The sequence below is a fragment of the Biomphalaria glabrata genome, chromosome 12 (assembly GCF_947242115.1).
Source record: "Biomphalaria glabrata chromosome 12, xgBioGlab47.1, whole genome shotgun sequence".
In the NCBI taxonomy this organism is placed as follows: domain Eukaryota; kingdom Metazoa; phylum Mollusca; class Gastropoda; family Planorbidae; genus Biomphalaria; species Biomphalaria glabrata.
Window position 1 is genome coordinate 37,168,288 of NC_074722.1, and position 14,449 is coordinate 37,182,736.

The window sequence follows — 14,449 nt, forward strand, 5'->3', positions numbered from 1 at the left end:
AACTACTAATACATTAATAATAAACTTTAAAATGCAAGAAAAGTACCAAAAAAAATAATATTTGCCCCACATTGAAAAAGATACCGGTACGCCGTACCGGTGCGTACCGTCACAAAAAAAGCACTGTATATATATATATATATATATACTAGCTGTACACACCACCAGTGGCGGACTGGTTATATGGGCATTTGGGCAAATGCCCCGTGGGCCGATACCTAAATGGGCCAGTAGGCCACCGAAAGAGCCGCATGGATGCCACTATGTATTAAATTGTCAAAGGTTTTATAATATTCTCTTATAAAAGCGGCATCGTGTTTAAAAGAAATCTCTCTACAGTGTAATACTAATTTGATCTAACACATTTTCCGAAATAATATAATAGCCTACATCCATAGACAGTGTTACTAGTAATCTTCATCCTTTTAAGGCCTACACACTTAGCGATTAAAAAGCAACATAAGACCTATATTTCTGATAAAAATATAGAGCTTATTGTATGCACGTGTACAATTATCGATACTCAAACTTAACATACCGATTTTGAGGACATGCATGCCTATAATTGGATGCCCATCATATCATATGCAATTTATGGGCCTGATTGAATAGTGTCACCACCTCAAAGTTGGTGCCATAGAGTAGAAACCCTAATTCTGTATTGTGTATGTTAATTCCATATTGTGAATCTTATTCACAACCCATGTTGCACTAAGGTGAACACTTTTGACCTTAGGTGAACCAGGGAGTTAAAGGCAGTCAGTCCACATAGAGATCTTTTAGCAAGCACTTGTATTGAGTCACTTAAGATATAAGCAGTAGAGTTAGATGTTTAAAGTAGTTGGTTATAGAATAAGTACTAAGTTGTGATATTCGTATATTACTGTTGGATTAATACTGACCATTCCTGGGTCGAATTGTATGGTGTATTCATTATGTGGTGTTATATTAAACTTATTGTGTCTGCTACACCCAGCGTCATTCCATTATTCTGTGATTTGTAACAAGAACCCAATGTCACTACCACGCCTACATTGATAAACCGACAATAGTAGCACAGCATCAAACATAACCACAGCCACATTCATAACATATAAAATAACCAGTGACAAATAGAAATGCCCGGGCCGATTTTGACACCCAGTCCGCCCCTGCACACCACCTACGTCCGTTCATTTGTTCCCATGCATTTTATTGTTTATTTGTAATATTATTATTGGGTGAAAATGCTACGGCACCTGGTGACTGACTATGACCAATCTGTGACCGCAGATGTTTATCGTCCCATATCCTAGGACCAATTCGGACAAATGCTCATTCTTCCCTAGTGCTATTAAAGCATGGAAATAGTTAAGTATACCCCCCTTTCAGATCTTGCAATCTCCCATTAATGTCAGGTACCCATTAGAGTTGGGCTGAACTCAGGGGTGTCCTAAAACTACTGACATTCCAAAATTCTAGGAATATAATATGTAAGAATAGTTTCACAATGGGAGCTAGAAAAAGGGCTCAATCGTCTGCCAATAGACCTCATTCACCAATCGTAAACAAACAACATTTAGCCACGAGATACTATTGATAAAACAATGAAAAAACGTATCACGTGACAGCCTTTATGGATTGCGTAAATTGTATAGAAGAGATAGAGAATCACGTGGCTAAATGTTGTTAGTTTACGATTGGTGAATGAGGTCCATTATAGAAAGACCTTTATCCTTTCCGCTTCCTGTTTAATGACTGCCAGGAGCTGATTTGCAAATGTCTCGTATATAAGCGAAAGCACATTACATAACAGTCAAGTATTTATATATAAAAAAAATTGTTCTACTAAAAAAAGGTTGCGAATCATTCCCCAACACTTGATCTTTCATTTCCCCTGGGAGGGGGGGGGGAATAAGGCTTGATTCTATGCTATAATATTGTATTGTAAGAAAAAAAAGATGCAGATCACTGTGTAGTTCAGTGTGTAGAAGACACCATCTTGGCGTGAACACAACATGGAGGAGAGGTGTGTCTACCATCACGTGATCACAAATGACAGTAGGAAGAGAAAGCCTACACACACACAAAACCTCTACAGCTCAGCGGTTCTCCGGCGGGGAAACACGGAAGTCTCCTAGATGTGATCATTTCAAAACTATTTCGTAACTTGAATCTCGTAAAATCCCGGAAACTCGTTCATTCGATATATTGCAAGCGTGGCCAAATCTTAGCGATAACCGAGTTCCTATCATACAAAATCAAGATTATATAGACTTAATCAAGATTATATAGACTTAAAAGTAATCAGTCTTTCCAATTAATATAAATGATTTATTGATTGATTTTGAAGCAAATTGACTTTTTTTCTAAAGTTAGTTTTGTTTTAAATCCTTGCATTGTCAGATAAATGACATCGAGTCTTTCTCTCTCTCTCTCTCTCTCTGTCTCTCTCTCTCTCTGTCTCTCTCTGTCTGTCTGTCTGTCTGTCTGTCTGTCTGTCTCTCTCTCTCTCTGTCTCTCTCTGTCTCTCTCTCTGTCTGTCTCTCTTTCTCTGTCTGTCTCTCTCTGTCTCTCTCTCTCTCTGTGTCTCTCTCTGTCTCTCTCTGTCTCTCTCTCTGTCTGTCTCACTCTGTCTCTCTCTCTGTCTCTCTCTCTGTCTCTCTCTGTCTCTCTCTGTCTCTCTCTCTGTCTCTCTCTCTCTCTGTCTCTCTCTCTCTCTGTCTCTCTCTCTGTCTCTAACACCCACCTCCTATTAGAAATAAGAAAATGAAGTAAAAAAGTTTATTTAAAAAAAGGAATTCCTCCTTATAAAACTGACGTTAATCTACAAGTTTACATTCTAAGCATTTCATGTAATGCTTCAATATTGCAAGGGATCTTTCAAGTAAGCTTGTACAGTCAAGCTCTTCTAATACCTCTTTCAGACTTTCCATCTACAGAACAGAGGATGTTAAGACCATCTCTTACTTTGGCCAACAGTTAACGAGCAGGGTGTAATGTGGCCAGCACAACGACCAACTTCCTTCTCTCTCCTCAAGTAAAGTCTTGTACCTGGCTGTTTGACACTTACTTTAGTTTAGGAACGCACTGTAGTAGACAGACTTTGAACGCGACATTTTCTAGTGACGACATAGGCATTGGGGTAGAGATTATTGATGTAGACTTTAAGAACAGTTACTGCTAGGCTCTTCAAAGAATAACATCGTTTTAGTGACTGACTTGGCTGTGGCCCTTTCTGTATTAAACTTGGTTATTCTACTTCATCTCGCGTGAACTTAGTTACTGGGCATTGATCCTGTTGGTTATTGTTATATTATCTTGTCACGTGGTGTGTGTTTAATAAGCGAACTCGCATCAGTAATACAATATACAAGATACCCAAGCAACTAGGATTATCAAGGCGCTGTAGAAATACGTCAAGTACAACTTATACCTACATCCGTTACAACCCATTAGAGTTGGGTGGACTCAGAGGCACCCTAAAAATCCCGAAATTCAAAATCCCAGCCTTCACCAAGATTCGAATCCAGGACCCCAGATTCAGAAGCCAAGCGCTTAATCACTCAGCCACCGCGTCACAAGCTCTTCTAATACAGTCCATCTAATTTCTATCTAAGAATGTGCGCAATATGTCCATCTACTTCTACTTATTTATTCAACTCTTTGCTGAATACAGAGAATCATTTGAGTCGAGTGCGGAAATACCAGATGAAAGCGTGTTTAAAATAGCCTTTGATTTTAAATTCAAAATTACAAAAAAGTTTGTGTTTTCATACAAACTCAGAGATGACCCCTGATGGATCAACCCCCATACAGGCAAAAGACGACTAAGTAACTAATACCTAGTTTCTCCACTTTGAGAACCTCCACGAAATTTCGTTTCTTGTGTGATTTTATCTTCAACTACCTTCTTCAAATGGGAGGTAAACAACTTTCTTAATTCGGGTCTAGTGTCTTCTCTCCCTTTAGATCAACATGTCTACATGACGTCATTTTACAAATATAAGCTCTTATCTGCAGTTTGAAAAAAAATAGCATGTTTTGAAAAAAAAATGTCTGCATAAGTCTGAAGATAATAGGAGATAGCATGTTGAAAGTTTAAAATGTCATTACACTAGCTGGGAGTAAAAAAAAGAGAGTATTTTAAACTATACTTTAGTACAACCGCTGAAGCGCCTGAAGAGGTAGGCCTACTAACGACCATTTGACACCTGCGCTGTGTCGGACAACTATCCCCTATGGGTGATGACCGCACCAAGGAAGACGGCGTATCAGATTTGCCTCCCGGAAGCACCATAGAGATAAGCTCAGGCGCCATTTTACCTTCCCTTAAAACAGCTGGCAGCGAATGGAATCTGAAAGAAGGACACACAGGAAAAGTCCTTGTTGTAGACATGCGCAGTAAACGCTCTCTCACCTTTTTTCTGGCTGATGAAAAAGTGTTTTTTAGCATTTATACATGTACATTTTGTCATCAGCATTTAATTGGCAGCACAGGAAATGCTATTTTATCTTGGTTAGACCAATACCTCTTTCTTTCCTAACTGACGATACCAACGTTGATTCCACCAGAATGTGGTAAATAATTACGGAGAGAAAGATATTATAGAGTGGTGAGATTTATAGCAAACCAATATTCACAATTGGCTAGTGTAAAACCATTACTAAATTCGCAAAATTTAGAGACACTTCAGGATAGAAAACTAAAAAGTAAAGTAGCAATTATGCATAAACCCCTCAACCATAATTTACAAATACAAAAGCACATCCTAATAAAATACTCAATAACAAAGATAGATACATACCTTACATTCCCTATGCTAGGACAAATTCTATACAAGCATCCTTCTTCCCTAGCGCCATTAGAGGCAAATTAGAGCATGGAATGATGGAACGGTTTGCCTGAATCAGCCATGGAAAACAACGACCTAGCAGAGTTTAAGTCTCTGATTCACATGCATGACTAGATTGACACAGGGGCACGCGTAGGACGTAGGCCCTGTAGACGTCATTCTCTTCTCCTTTTGAAGGAACGTCCGTAACTTCTAAGATAAGATAAGAGATCATCTCCTACCCGCAATGTTTTGAGTTATGGGACTTGGTACAATGACACAGGTAGAGCTGTTTCCCATAACATTGAACAAGTCAATAATTAGACCCCCCTTACACACACATACATACACACATGCCCGCGAGCGCCAGTAGCAGGGGGGGGGGGAACTAGGACTAACTATTTTGACTTTGAAAAGACATTCCTTTCGTGATGTCATTCCAGGATCTGATTTTTTGTCTACAAATCACTTTGATAGTAATGAAAAGTAATTAAAAAAAAAAAGATTTCAGGAACACGACCCCCCCCCCCTTTTTTTTTTCCCAAGAAAAATAATTTGTAAGCTTTGGATCGGGAAGTAGCCAATACAACATTACAACTAGATAACACGCGAAGAGAGGAGCAGAAGTAAACCGTCTCAAACAATGCTCCCATTCATAAACTAAGCCTCTTTCTCATGCTTTAACGAGCTATGAATAGCGCCCTCTGAAATAAAAAAAAAGAAATGGATGGACCTACATCCTGTTATGTTTTTTTTAGTTTAAAAAAAAAAAAAGCTTCATCTCCACCCCATAACTTCCTTTTCAATAAACCCAGAAATACCAAAATTACACAGTTGTTAATGTGTGTGTTTATTATAGATTTCTTTTTTTTATCTCCTGACTCGAGAGTGTTGTTCCCAGATTTTTGTCTGGTCTGAATTTATTTCTCTCGAGTCTTGGCAGAATCTGGACATTTTAAGGCTGATAGAAAGAAGAATGGCAAGATCTGGCTAGATGATCACTTTATGTTGCCCAACTCTCCAACCTATCATTTTATGTTGCCCAACTGTCCGGTATATCACTTTATGTTACCCAACTGTCAAACCTATCACTTTATGTTTCCCAACTGCCAAACCTATCATTTTATCATTTTATGTTGCCCAACTGTTAAACATCACTTTATGTTGCCCAACTATTCAACCTATCACTTTATGTTGCCCAACTGTCCAGTATATCACTTTAAGTTGCCCAACTATTCAACCTATCACTTTATGTTGCCCAACTATCCAGTATATCACTTTCAGTTGCCCAACTATTCAACATTATGTTGCCTAACTGTCGAGCATATCACTTTATGTTGCCTAACTGTTAAACATCACTTTATTTTGCCCAACTATTTAACCTATCACTTTTTTTTTGCCCAACTGTCCGGTATATCACTTTATGTTACCCACCTAATCATTTTGTATTGCCCAACTTCCCATATGATCGCTTCGCGCTGTCTAACTTATCAACAGGCCACTTTGTCATGCCCAATATTTTACTTAGTATTGCCCTTTTGTTCAACTTAAATTGAGGCTGGGGCAACAAAAGCCCTGAACTTGTTTAGGCAATGACACTTAATATAATAATACCTGTAACAGTCTCAATCTTTGTTGTGTCTTTTATTGGGGGCCCATGTGGACATTATAGAAGCACTAATTACCAATGGACAGCTGCGTTGGGTCGGACACTTAACACGCCAAAGGAGTCGACCGCATGCCAAAGACGAGCTTCTTGGGCGAGCTTACAGATGCGCCCCCTCCTATCAACCCAGGCGCCTCACTGACATAGAGGAAAGCAGCTGGTAGCAGATGGTCTCTGAAAGAAACAGTTGGAGAATTCTCACATTAGCTGCGGAACAAACATTTGAGACTCAACCAAAAAAAAAACATATTGGAGACATGCGCAGAAAACAAAAAGAAAAAAAAATAAACCCCGGTGGACCGCGGCTTTGTCTACAAGTCGCAACTGGGTTTGCATGGTCATGTGAAACACTCTCAAAGCACTCATCATTAATCTGCGTAATTGTACACATTGCTATTTCACGTATGCTAAGTGTATTAGCATCAAAATTCACAGACGGTGTTTATCCACTTAAATATCCAAATTATTTTTGCGTTCTTTACTGCCAACGTGACATATTTATTATGTTTTCTCCCGCTGCAAACAGCAAGACTCATTTCTCTGCTTACAGTCAGCGGTTCTCAACCTTTTAGGCTCGGCGACCCCTTTTTACAATCTCCCACTCTGCCGCGACCCCCCCCCCCCCCGTACACATACATACGGCAATAGAACAATAGACACAAAAACAATTCATTTTTTCGATGGTCTTAGGCGACCCCTGGCAAAACGTCAATCGACCCCCAAAGGGGTCGCGATCCACAGGTTGAGAACCCCTGGTTTACACCGTAGTATTTGAAATTACTAGGTTATAGACTAGAATGGATTTTGTATCCACATTTGCATAGAGGGGTCAGCCAAACATTCTGAGAGGTCATTGTTACAAAATAATATGGTATGAATCTAGCATTGAGGCTTGTTACATTTAGATTGGCTTGGCGATCCTTGACATGGGAATATTATATTCTTATCTTATAAACTACAGATTGGCTTGGCGATCCTTGACATGGGAATATTATAATCTTATCTTATAAACTACAGATTGGCTTGGCGATCCTTGACATGTGAATATTGCAAAGACCTACCTTCAGGGAACAGTACCAGGAAAAAAGAAGAAGAAGAGGCAGACAGAGAAAGCGATGGGAAGACAGCATAAAATAATGGACGGGCCTGCCATAGAAAGATTTTTTGTATCTATGCAAGGCAAATAACAGAGAGAAATGGAGAAAGACGGCCAACAGATCACGTGTGGTGCCTAGTTTCATCATATTAAAGTATAGGTTAAGGCGAGGCCCATGTTGCTATATAACGCAACTAATGTTCCTTTTAAAAAAGAAGATCATTACTCTCTAATCCTTTCCTTGAGTTAAAGTAGTTGTGCTATGTCAATTAGAGACTTAAGATCTGCGAAGTCATTGGTTTTCCTGGCTGATTCAGGCAACCCGTTCCATGCTGTAATGCTATTACTAATAGTGGATAAAGAGAAATTATTCGAATTTATCCATGAATATAGAGTAAGAAATGTGCATGTATCTTAACATTTTGTCTGAGCATTTTAACACAAGCAGATCTGTGGCATTTTACGTCTCGAGAGACGATCTTTTTCCCTTTGCAACTTCTTGTGTGACTAAAGAGGCCAATCCTTGATACACAGCTGCGATCGCAGGCTGGGCATATGTAATCACCAGGCGTCGTTGCATTTTCACCTTTCTTTCTGCAACAGAAGCAGAACACAAGCAGAACAATGTGAATAACTTAAGACCAGTTTAAAATATAAACCTACTGAAACGAGTATGGTCAATACATTTATATTATGAAACGTAAGTCACCACAGCCTCTCAAAATATTACAGACTATGTTTGACCTTTTAACTTTAGGAAAACATTCAGTGCCGCATTTATACTTTAAAAGGCCCTAAACTATTTCATGAATAAGGCCCTTTTGGGGCCCTTTTTAAGTACAGATATTATGTCAGTTCTAAATATTTCTTAGGGGCCCTTCATAAGTCAAGATATTAAATGTCAGTGCTAAACATTTCTTTTGGGCCATAATCTATAGCTTCTGTTACTTATAGGTAAATCCGGCCTTGGAAACACTTATGTAAACATGCGCCTTGGAAAATAGGAACGTCTGTAACTTATAAGATAAGAATATAATATTACCATGTGAAGGATCGCTAAGCCAATGTGCGGCTTCAATATTTAGACGCAGTCGCTGGACGTCTTCTGTGTACATTTCAAACTTTCTTGAACTGTTTTCTTTAGGTATTCATGCGCCAGAGAAAAGATCTACTTTCAAGTGTCGTCTGCTGTTGACATTGGAGACGAGGCTTTCAATTAACGGGATGAGGATCAAGGTTCTTCAGTTTAATTGAGAGTTTTAACAAACCAAGGAATGGGGCCTCGGTCCGTGTGGGAAATGGGCCTTAACCAGTGGTGTATGTAAGCCTGTTTATCAGGCACGTAGCTGGCTGTATAAAACAATTTTGAGAGGAAGGTATGTGATTATGAAATTTTATTCAAAAAAGTGATTTTTTCGTATAGGCCTATTCCCTTCCCATATAATACCAGAAAGATATGTTAGTTTATTAAAGCTTCTCAAAATGGCTGCCTGGTCGTGCGGTATGCGCGCAGGACTTACGTTCGATTAACTCAATAATCCTAGGTTCATACCCTACCCGCTGCCATCCCCCATCGTCCTGCGGGAGGTTTTGGCCAGGAAGTAGATTATTTTCAACTGTGAAGGAACATCGAAAACATGTCACAACATTTTACAACAAGAGAATGTGCGTTCCCGGTAGTTATGTTGTAATATCCCCCACCCTTCAAACTGTTATCTATTTTCGTAGATGCCCCTGTAAAGGCAGTTCAAACATCGACTTTATATTTTTCAATTTTCAACTCAATTATAATAAATGAAAAACTGTCATGGAATCCACATATTGATGAAACTACAAAAAACTCAAACAAAGCATTAGGATTTATTAAAAGAAATTTCTATAAATCAAATAAGAACATAAAACTAAAATGTTATTTAACCTTGGTTAGGCCAATAATAGAATATGCATCCTCCGTTTGGGACCCCTCAACTACGGAAAAAATTAAGAAACTGGAACAGACACAAAATAGAGCAGTGAGATTCATAACAAACGAATATTCACACTTGACTAGAGTAACACCTTTAGTAAAATCACTAAATTTAGAAAAGCCTTCAGGATAGAAGACTTAAAAGTAAAGTAGCAATCATATATAAAACACTGAACCATAATCTTCCAATACAAAAACAGAATTTAATAAAATACTCTGAAAGACACAAAGATAAAGGCACATTCCTCGTCCCATATGCTAGGACAAATTTGTACAAATACTCCTTCTTCCCTAGTGCTATTAGAGCATGGAATGGGTTGCCTGAGCTAGCCAGGAAAACCAGTGACTTGGCAGAATTTAAGTCATTGGTTAATATGCATGACTAAATGCATGACGCGTAGGACGTAATCATCTTCTTTTTTGAAGTAACGTCTGTATTATATAAGATAAGATAAGATAATATTTTCATTATTCTACATGTCACGTGACATGATAATTACAAAATGACATGTTCATGACCCGAGCATTTTTGTTTGTTGGCCGCCTTCAGCCGTGGAAAGACTTTGGTTCATCTCATAGAGTTTAGTTGATAGCACTTTGCTCAGGCACTTCCTTGATAGCACTTTGCTCAGGCACTTCTTCGATAGCACTTTGCCCAGGCACTTCCTTGATAGCACTTTGCTCAGGCACTTCCTTGATAGCACTTTGCTCAGGCACTTCCTAGATAGCACTTTGCTCAGGCACTTCCTTGATAGCACTTTGCTCAGGCACTTCCTAGATAGCACTTTGCTCAGGCACTTCTTTGATAGCACTTTACCCAGGCACTTCCTTGATAGCACTTTGCTCAGGCACTTCCTTGATAGCACTTTGCTCAGGCACTTCCTAGATAGCACTTTGCTCAGGCACTTCCTTGATAGCACTTTGCCCAGGCACTTCCTTGATAGCACTTTGCTCAGGCACTTCTTTGATAGCACTTTGCCCAGGCACTTCCTTGATAGCACTTTGCTCAGGCACTTCCTTGATAGTACTTTGCTCAGGCACTTTTTTGATAGCACTTTGCTCAGGCACTTCCTTGATAGCACTTTGCTCAGGCACTTCCTTGATAGCACTTTGCTCAGGCACTTCCTAGATAGCACTTTGCTCAGGCACTTCCTAGATATCACTTTGCTCAGGCACTTCTTTGATAGCACTTTGCTCAGGCACTTCCTTGATAGCACTTTGCTCAGGCACTTCCTTGATAGCACTTTGCTCAGGCACTTCCTAGATAGCACTTTGCTCAGGCACTTCTTTGATAGCACTTTGCCCAGGCACTTCCTTGATAGCACTTCGCTCACGAGTTTTGTTGATAGCACCTTGCCTAAGTACTTTGTTGATATAACCTTGCCTAAGTACTTTGTTGATAGCACCTTGCCTAAGTACTTTGTTGATAGCACCTTGCCTAAGTACTTTGTTAATAGCACCTTGCCCAGGTGCGTCGAAAGCGTGACCTACTTTTCTTAGACTACACAGCGCTGCTTTTAAAGAGAGTTTAAACAAGAGCTAAATATCAAATATCTAAGGGGGAAAACTCCACACACAGCAATATAATCTCAATACTGTAAGGTTTATTTCCTTTGTTCGATATTGAACAGAGTTAATTAATTACATACAATTAATGGCTACACCACTTTTAAGAAGAACATTAAGACCTATCTGTTTAAAACTTTTTTTTAGATTAGTTTGTCATCTTAGCTGTCGTGTTTGTGTTTGTAATGTTATTACAGCGCCTTGAGCCTACATTTTGTTTGTTAACAGCGCTTTATAAATAAAATTATTATTATACAACTATTTAATTAGGTAACTGGATAATTGCTTTAAACAATTGATTCATGTTTTGCTAGGAACAATGAATGATTTAGCTAAGGTTCGACTTCATCCGAGAAGGGAAGTGGGAAAAAACGACTTGTTCAGAATTTGCCAGACAGAGGGAGTTGAAATAACATGTGTAAAAAAGCATAATTAACGTTTAGACCATCTCTCAACTCAAATGCAATCTTTCTACTTACATACAATCTTTCTACTTACATACAATCTTACTTCTTACATACAATCTTTCTACTTATATACTATTGTAACCCTGTTCCTCTCTGACTAACCATTTTTTTCCACGCGCAAAGTTGGGTGATTTTTGGTTTATGCTGTTGGGCGTAAATGACCTTAACTAGTGTGTAAGTGTGTTAAGAAACTTGAGTTGTGAGTTTGGATTTCTTGACTGAGGATTGAGGATTGTTTTCTATTGTGTTCGTGAATCGGGATATGTAAATTTGATTTGGAGATTGTGACATTATTTCTATTTATCGGGGATATTGATTGATCATAGTTGGATTGTGGTTCTGCAATCGGAGAGATGCCAGCGATTTGAGAATCGGTGAGTAATTTTCTTTAGTTCAATCCCACGTCTTAACAATACAGTCTTTCTTCTTACATACAATCTTTCAACTTACATACAATCTTTCTATTTACATACAATCTTTCTATTTAGATACAATCTTTCTACTTACATACAATCTTTCTACTTACATACAATCTTTTTATTTACATACAATCTTTCTATTTACATACAATCTTACTTCTTACATACAATCTTTCTATTTACATACAATCTTACTATTTACATACAATTTTTCTACTTACATACAATCTTACTTCTTACATACCATTTGTGATACCATTGTTCTACGTTCAGACACTGTTGACTAATTAAATACAATCCTTTACAGACATGTTCTATTTATAGATGCCCTTTATATTTACAGATGGGCATTTACAATATTACATGTGCGCCAGAGGCGGCCTTTGGGGCTGGCGAGTGGCGTTACCTCCCCTGTCTCCTCCGCCTTCGGAGGTGGGGGGCCGCGACAAAGAGAATCTTTAGTCATAGTCATCCCATCGTACTAATAGTCGTGGCCGTGATACTCGCCCAGAGCCCCGCGCACTTCTAAGTCCGCCCCTGTATGCTCTTTGATTTTGTTATAACTACCTGGTGGGAGAGGGGGGAGATAAAATACATCAGGTTTTCGTGACCTAGACCTTTTCAGGTGAAAAATTCAAATTTCATGCCACAATACCTGCCTAGCCAGTAACTATCCAGCTTAAATAAGCATATTGTTATAACTTATATCTACATATCTGCATACACATAACTCAAAAATGTAAAACCAATGAAGACAATCTTGATTTTTAGTGTTAGGGCCCAGCTATAAACTGAAAGCTGTGTTATTGTTTGAAATTTAAAGCCTGACAAATAGTGGATGTAACTCTTACAGCACAACAACGGCTGTCAGGTTTAGGACAGCGGGCAAACAGCTAGCTGACTCGAAAAATGTAAGCCACCTACAACATAAGCTTCCGTTTAAGCCCCCCAACAAAATGTGCGTGTGTCAGCCTTGATGTCAAATCGTATATTCAGACAGATGCCGCATTGCCTGAGGCAGGAACATTTTAGCAGACGGGGGCAATTTAAACATGAACACGTATTCATGGTTAGCAATGATAAAACACTGGTTCTCAAATTGTTTCTTAAGATATATCTTTAAACCATGATTTACAAATAGAAAAACAAAACTAATAAAATACTCAGAAAGACACAAAGATAGAGTCGCATTTCTTATTCCATACGCTAGAACAAATTCGTACAAGTGCTCCTTCTTCACTAGTGCCATAAGAGAATGGAATAGGTTGCCTGAATCAGCCAGGAAAACCAACGACTCAGTTGAGTTAAAGTCATTGATTAACATGCATGACTAGATTGACACATGAAATGCGTATGACTTAATTTTCTTCTTTTTTGAATTAACGTCTGTAATATATAAGAGAAGAATATCACAGATCCCCATATTGTCTTATTAAATATAGCCTACTCACACTGTCTCTGCATATAGCCTCTACAATTATGTCCAAATTAACTAAACATTTAAAATACACTTGTGGCTTGGTTGGATGAGTGTTAGAATACTTAAAGGTTCGAATCCTATTGAAGAATTTTTATCGAAAATAGCATCTGAGACCACCAGTACATGGTATGAGTCTACTACTAGTAAAGTCACGAGCTGAAGTCAAAAGTTGAAGGACAATTTAAACAATGGCGTATGAATACATCTATTGTTTTGTGTGCACCTGGCAGGGATGTCAAAGGTTAAAGAGAGACTTTTAAGATCGATTACTTTGTTCTTATTAATAACACCATGAAAAGACAATAGTGAAGACTAGAATACTGGATCTAGAAATATGGTATAGAGCAGTGATGCTCAACCTAATTCGACCCACGGGCCATTTTATTTTCCAACACTCGTCTCGCGGGCATATGAAAAGTAACAAAAGCGAAATGAAATTATTCTGAAACTATTTCGGTAGAAACATGTGGATTTAATACCTAATGAATAGGTTATTTGACAATTATATTTTTTTTACGCGTCAGGAAATAGCTTCATTTCTCGAATTACAATGTCAGTAAAAGTGTAGGTAGCTTTACCAACGACTCATTTTGTGGTCTCTTTTTGGTAAATATTCCCATGGATCCTCCATCCTCTAGGCGTAGTTTAACAATCTTTTATTCGCAACTCAAACCAAGAATGCCGCCATATTTATTTTATAATGCCGTTTGTATGTTGTTTTATGAGACAGCCAACTTTCTGTGTAAAATAAATATGTTGGCTTATTATCATATTCAACAAAAAAAGATATTTTCACTTTTCCTGGTAGATTCTCCATTCAGAGTTCCATTTCATTAAACACACAATTATTAAAGACCATGGTACCAATCCATCAGAGAAAAAGTAAAGGGGCCCCAAACGTAGGTAAAGATACCCTTTTTTTTTTTTTGACCTTTTTTTTTTTTTGTTTGGAAGGGGGATTTCTACACTTTGTGG